Genomic DNA, 7,063 nt, shown 5'->3' on the forward strand with positions numbered 1-7,063 from the left:
TTGAGGAGAAAGAAGGGTTAAAAGCCTCCTTGAAGTAGCTTTCCTTCCTAAGCTTTATTTTATATAACACTTGGGTATAAAGTTAATTGTGCTACAGCAAATCCCTTTCTCCACTAGCGTTTATTTAAATAAAGAGACTGAATCGGGGACTTCTGGTACAGAAGGGGTTAAGATTGCAGCCCTGTGGCATTTCAGTTAAGCAGTAAAACCTCGCCTGCTGAGAGCCCTAATTCCTACCCAGCCTTGCAATTTTTCCTTCTGCAGCCCTGCCCATATTTCCTGGACTTTACGTATTTTCCCATTTCTAAGTATACTGGAAAATATTAGCTCCTAGAATTCGGTCCTCTTCTTCTTTTTCATAGTTTTAAAACGTGTCTAACAGAGCTGGTTAACACCATCCACCTCACCCTTAAATGTGGTCATGTCACACATCATGCTATCTGACCTCCAAGCCTGAGGCGGCACGTGATGCAAACTGATCTCTCTACTTCATCAGTTGCGTTAATTTTTAAGTGCAGTATGCTGCGCTCAGGATGAAGTATAGCTTGAGCTATAAAGCTTTTGAGCAAAGCTGGTTCTCTATTATATAATTTGCTCGCTTTAAAACAATTTAGGAGTTTCTTGGCTAATTTCAGGATTATATGGAAGTAATTTCTGCCTTCTTTGTGCTTTGGATGTTTTTCTTTTCCTGGTGAGTGACAAAGAGAAAGGAAACAAGTCATCCTTGAGGAGGATTGCAGACGAAGCACCTACTGGGAGAGGTGGAACAATGAGTTTATTGAAGACTCTGGTGGGAGGTTAGGACCATGATAGAGAAGAGCGGGCCACAAGTCCTGGATTTTAGTGGAGGAGGGGCAGGAAATTTGGGCACCTGGGACTAGAAAGCAGTGTCAGGTGAGAGGTGTACCTTCTGCTTGTGCAGGGGTGTGGCCACGTTCTGAGGGAGGGAGCCAGGATGCGGGGGGTGCCCAGGATCCCTGGCTGAGCAATCGTTTCTTTACCTGTCTCAGGCTAGCTTTACATTTATGCTTCTTCTTTTTAATCCAGTTTGAGTAGTTGCTATGTTAACATATTCACTTTAAAATGTATGACTTTTCAAAAGCGCAGTGTCGGGGCACTGATGGCAGGCCTGTTGCTCCTTACATAGCATCTCCCTCTGCTCAGCCAGGTCCTCACTGCTCAGGGTAAGTTCCCTTTTCTAAGAAGCTCCCAGGGCAACTTCCACCCACGATGACTTTTCCAATTCTGGACCTCAAAGAGCCCTTATTTTTTAGCCCTCAATTTAGATACTTAATCATATTCAGCTTTGTGTTAGCCACAATCATTTCATAAATGCTGAGCTTGCCACCTTACTTGGATGGCAGATTCTCAAGGACAAGATTCTTAGCACCTACTTGTGTTGTATTCTCAGTGCTCCCGCACAACCGGGGCTGCCTTGGCAGCCTGGAAAGGAAGGCAGCAAGGGCTGAGGGTCCATGGGATACTAAGGTGGAAGACAGAATGCTTGCCCTCAAAGTGCTCAAAGTCTAATTGGGAGGGAAAGCATGATAGAATAATCTTCAGCTGTAAACTACATAAACCTGCCCTGGTTAGAACTCAGAAAAGGGATTTATTGGAAGAATATGAGGGTACACACACAATAAAAGGGAAATCTCAGGGCCAGATTCCAAAAAGACAGGACCTAGCAGGCTTTGGGAGTGTGTCAAACCATCTCCTGAGAACATTATTTCTGGAATGAATCAGTTACAGCTCTTCTCAGTCTTTTTGATTCTCTGCTCAAGATTCAGCTGAGAAGGAGTTCCTCTTCCGCTCTGGAAGAGTAAGTGCCTAACAGGCTGACCCCGCCGCAGATAACAACTGGAAATGAAATACAAAAGGTAGCTACCCAACATCTCTGGAGAGTGAACGAAAGCAGATTTGGAAGGGAAGTCAAAATTTGGAGAAAGGAACTGACTCAAGATGAGTTTCCTTTCTTTGCGGTTTTGGCCTGAGAAAAGGCTGTAATCATTGTGTGTCATTGGGTGACTTCAACTCCCATTAGAAAACCTATCATCTTTTTGGCCTATGCAACAAGGGGATGCATTCTAGGGCAACTATAGCCATCAGAAAATGAAGGAGGAATCTCAGAGCACAGAGAGCCTGAGAAGGAGAGTCTCAAAGTCTGTGTATGAACTTTCCCCAAGTCCTAGGCTGATTCTTGAACCATATACAAGTGGCACAGACTCAAAGCAACTTACATCTAAGAGTAAAAGAGTCAAAATGAGATTTGAACTGCTGCCTACTTTGGGCAAGTCAGAATTTACAGTTGAGTCTAACCAAGGTAATTGCCAGCAAAAACAAAAACAAGAACAATCTTCAGAGAAATATAACAGAATCCAGATTCTCCACAGAACAACATCATAGATTACAGGACACAATCAAAAATTAATATATGAAGAATCAGGAAAATGTGATCCATTCTTGTGGGAAAAGTAGTCAACAAACACCAACTTCAAGGAGACTTAGACGTCAAAATTTTCAAACAGGGGCTGGTCTGGTGGTGTAGTGGTTAAGTTTGTGCACTCCACTTCAGTGGCCCAGGGTTTGCAGGTTTGGATCCCAGGTGTGGACCTAGCACCACTTGTTAAGCCATGCTATGGCAGCATCCCACATAAAATAGAAGAAGACTGGCATGGATGTTAACTCAGTGACAATCTTCTTCAAGCAAAAAGAGGATGATTGGCAACAGAAGTTAGCTCAGGGCCAATCTTCCTCACACACAGACACACAAATTTCAAACAAGGACTTTAAAGCAGCTGTTATAACCATGTTCCATTAAGTAAAGGGAACTATACTCGTAATGAATGAAAACATAGAAAAATCTCATCAGAAAAATATTAAAAAGAGTCAGAGGAAATTTTAGAATCAAAAACATAATATCTAAAATGAAAAATTCACTGGATGGGGTTAATAGTAGCATGGAAGAGACAGAATAAAGAGTCAGCAAACTTGAAAATATAGCAATAGAAATTATCCAACCTGAAGAATAGAAAGGAAAAACAAGAAAGTTGTAGGACAATGTCAGTAGGTCTAACATACAAGTAATTAGAGTCCCAGAAGGAAAGGACATAAAAAATGGGGCAGAGGGGCCGGCCCGGTGGCACAGCGGTTAAGTTCTCGGGTTCCACTTCAGCAGCCTGGGGTTTGTGGGTTCGGATCCCGGGTTTGGATCCCAGGTGCAGACATGGCACCACTCATCAAGCCATGCTGAAGCAGCATCCCACATGCCACAACTAGAAGGACTCACAACTGAGAATACACAACTATGTAGCGGGGGAACTTTCGGGAGAAAAAGGAAAAATAAAAAATCTTAAAAAAAAATGGGGCAAAAAATAATTAAAGAAATAATGGCTTAAAACTTCTCAAATTTGGTAAAAGATATAAATTTATAGAATGTATGCTCTTTGAGCCTAAACAGAGTAAATATGAAGAAAATCAAGCCTAGACATATCATAGCCAAACTGTTGAAAACCAAAGATAAAGAGAAAATCTTAAAAGCAGTCAGAGAAAAACAACACATCATATACAGCAGACAATCATTTGAAAGATCACAGCTTCTCATCAGTAAGTCATCAGAGGCTGGAATACAGTGGAACAACATCTTTGAAACACTGTGGGGAGAAAATTGAAGAAATAAAACACAACCAAGCCTGTTAACTCAGAATTGTATATTTACCAGAAATATCCTATAAGAATAAAGGTGAAAGAAAGACATTTTGATATAAAGAATAGCTAAGAGAATTCTTCACTCTACAAGACATGTTAAATAAAATTCTTCAGGCTGAAATGAAATGATACCAGAGGGAAACTCAGATCTTTAGGAAGAAATGAAGAGCACTGGAAATGGTAAATATCTGGGGAAATACAAAGCCATTTTCCTCTTCTTCAAAGTGCTTGTTACCATTTGAAGCAAAAATTATAACATTATCTTGTGGGATTTGTAAGGTATGGGGAAAAAATATGTATGACAAATAGGGGGAGTTGTTAAACGGAAGTATGTGGTCACAAAGGAGTTCTACCTTTTACATAAAGTGGTATAATATTAACTCCAAGCAGGCTATGAAAACTTGAGGATGTATATTATAATTTCTGGCACAGCCACTAAAAAAATGCAAAGAAGTATACCTAAAAAGTCAACAGACAATTTAAATTCTAGAAAAATGTTCAATAATCCAAAAGAAATAGTAAAAGGGAACAGAGGAACAGAAAAATAGAGGATAAACAGAAAACTAATGATAAAATGGTAGACCTAAACATATCAATAATTACAAGTTTTAATGGACTAACGACTGTAATTAAAAAGCAGATGTTGAAAATAAATGGATGGGAAAAGATATATCCCGTCATTAGAAGGCAGAAATAGCTATATTATGTCAGATAAAATAGATGTAACGTGAATTTTGTGTTTCTTAATAAAATTTAATTTTGGAACCATTTTAGATTTAGATTTAGAAAAGTTGCAAAGATAATACAGAGTGTTCCCATATACTCTTAATACAGTTTACTTTAATATTAACATCTTAAATAACATGGTACATTTGTGAAAACAAAGTAACGAATATCGACACATTATTATTAACTAAATGCAGACTTTATTCAGATTTCTCCAGTCTTTCCACCAGTGTCCATGTTCTATTCCAGGACCCAATGGAAGTTACCAGAAAACACTTTTTGCATTTGCTTTTGATAATATTCAGTTCTATTACAGTACATGAATAATTTTTTAAAACATAAGTGAAACATTTTAAGAGATATTAAGTATAAATAGGCAGTAACTACAGCATGTGTGTGTTAAACATAGATAGAAAAAAATAGAAAGGCCAAAAGATATCTAATATTCATTACACACTAAACATGCATGAGACACAGGAGATGCTAAATATATAACAGGCACTAAGTGTTTAGGACAAGCTAAATACATGTGATCGCTTAATATACATAAGGCCTAATTCGATCACCAACTGGTGGTGCCCATTCTGGCCCCATCTGTCCTCTCTATGAGAAACACAACATGCATGCATTCAGCAGTCTAACTGGTAAGCTATAACTACTGGCTAGGCATACTTTCCCTGAGTCTCTCATCAAGTGTGTATGTGTGATTCCACAGGGCATCTTCTATCTGTGGGCCCCTTTGCTCTAACCTCAACCCTGGTCTTCATAAGCCTGCTATCCCTGGGGAAGGATGATACAGACACAGAACATGTGAATGTGGTGTGCCCAGATCTGTGTAGTGTGGAACTTCCACCCCTCCTTGAACCCTACCCTTAGTGTATTAATTGTCCTACCTTTTCCCCTTGCTTCTCACTGTGTGTCTTAAATTGATTTTAATAAACTATGTGAATCAAGCATTTTAATGTAGTCTATAAGCCTTTCAGTTCTGTGACCTCTGAATCTACCATTGCATCAAGTTAATTTCCAGCAAGGCAGTAAATTTCAAGAAAAGGACAAACACTTCATAATGATAAAGAAGTCAATTCATCAGGAAGATATGACATTCATGAATGTGAGTGTTCCTAACAACACATCCTCAAAACACACGAAACAAAAATTGACGAGGAAAATTCCACCATTCCACAATTATAGTTGGAGATTTTTTTGAACTCTCTCTCTCAGATATCGATCAGCAAAGACCCAGATAATCTGAATAACATTATGAACCTCCCTGACCTAATTGTTATTTATGTAACACTATACCTAACAACTACCCAACGCACATTCTTTTCAAGTCCATGTGGAACATTCATCAAGGTAGACATACGTTAGGCAACAAAACAGCCCCAACAACTTTAAAATTATTGAAATAGGGCCAGTCCCAGTGGCCTAGTGGTTAAGTTCAGCACTCTCTGCTTCAGCAGCCCTTCTTCAGTTCCCAGGTGTGGACCTACGTCACTTGTCAGTGGCCATGCTGGTGGTGGCTCACATACAAAAAGAGGGAGATTGGCAACAGATTTTAGCTCAGGGCGAATCTTCCTCAGCAAAAAAATTGAAATAATGTAGAATACATTCTGTGATCACATGGAATTAAATTAGATATCAGTAGCAATAATATATCTAGGAAAACTGGAAATGTTTGGAAATTAAATAACACACTTCTAAATAATCCATAAGTCAAAGAAGAAATCAAAAGTGAAGTTAAAAATACTTCTAACTGAATCAATTGAACTGAATGATAATAAATACAGCATATCCAAAATTATAGGACGCATTTGAAGCAGTGCTTAGAGGGAAATTTATAACTTTAAGTGATTGTAATGGTTAATTCTACATGTCAAATTCATTCGGCCAAGGGGTACCCAGATTCAACATTATTTCTGGGTGTGTCTGTGAAGGTGTTTTTGGATAACAAAGCATTTGAATTAGTGGACTCAGTAAAGTGGACTGCCCTCCCCAGTGTGGGTGGGCATCATCCAATCCCTTGAAGGCCTGAATAGAATGAAAGGAGAAGGAGGGTGAATTTCACTCCTTTTGCCTCCTGCCTGCCTACATGAGCTGGGACATTGGTCTTCTCCTGCCCTTGGCCTGAGACTTACATTATCAGCTCCATTGGTTCTCAGGCCTTCAGACTTGGACTGGAATTATACCACCAGTTTTCCTAGGCCTCCAGCTTGCAGACAGCAGATTGAGGGACTTCTCAGCCTCCATAGTCACATGAGCCAATTCCTCATAATAAATCTCTTCCTATATAATATATATCCTATTGGTTCTCTTTTTCTGGGGAACCCTAATACAGTGATGATATTGAAAAAGAAGAAAGGACTAAAATTAACGACTGAAGTTTCCACCTTAAAAGCAATGAAAACCTACGGTAAGTAGAAAGAAGAAGACAATAAGGATGAGAGTAGTAATCAATGAAATAGAAAACAAACAATAGAGAAAATTAACAAAGTCAAACTTGGATCCTTGAAAAGATCAATGAAGTCAATAAATCCCTAACTAGGCTGATCCATAAAAAAAAAAATGAGAGGATATAAATTAAAAAGGTGTCATCAGTACAGATCATACAGACATTAAAAGCATAATAAGA

This window comes from Equus przewalskii, chromosome 1 (genome assembly GCF_037783145.1).
Source record: "Equus przewalskii isolate Varuska chromosome 1, EquPr2, whole genome shotgun sequence".
In the NCBI taxonomy this organism is placed as follows: Eukaryota; Metazoa; Chordata; class Mammalia; order Perissodactyla; family Equidae; genus Equus; species Equus przewalskii.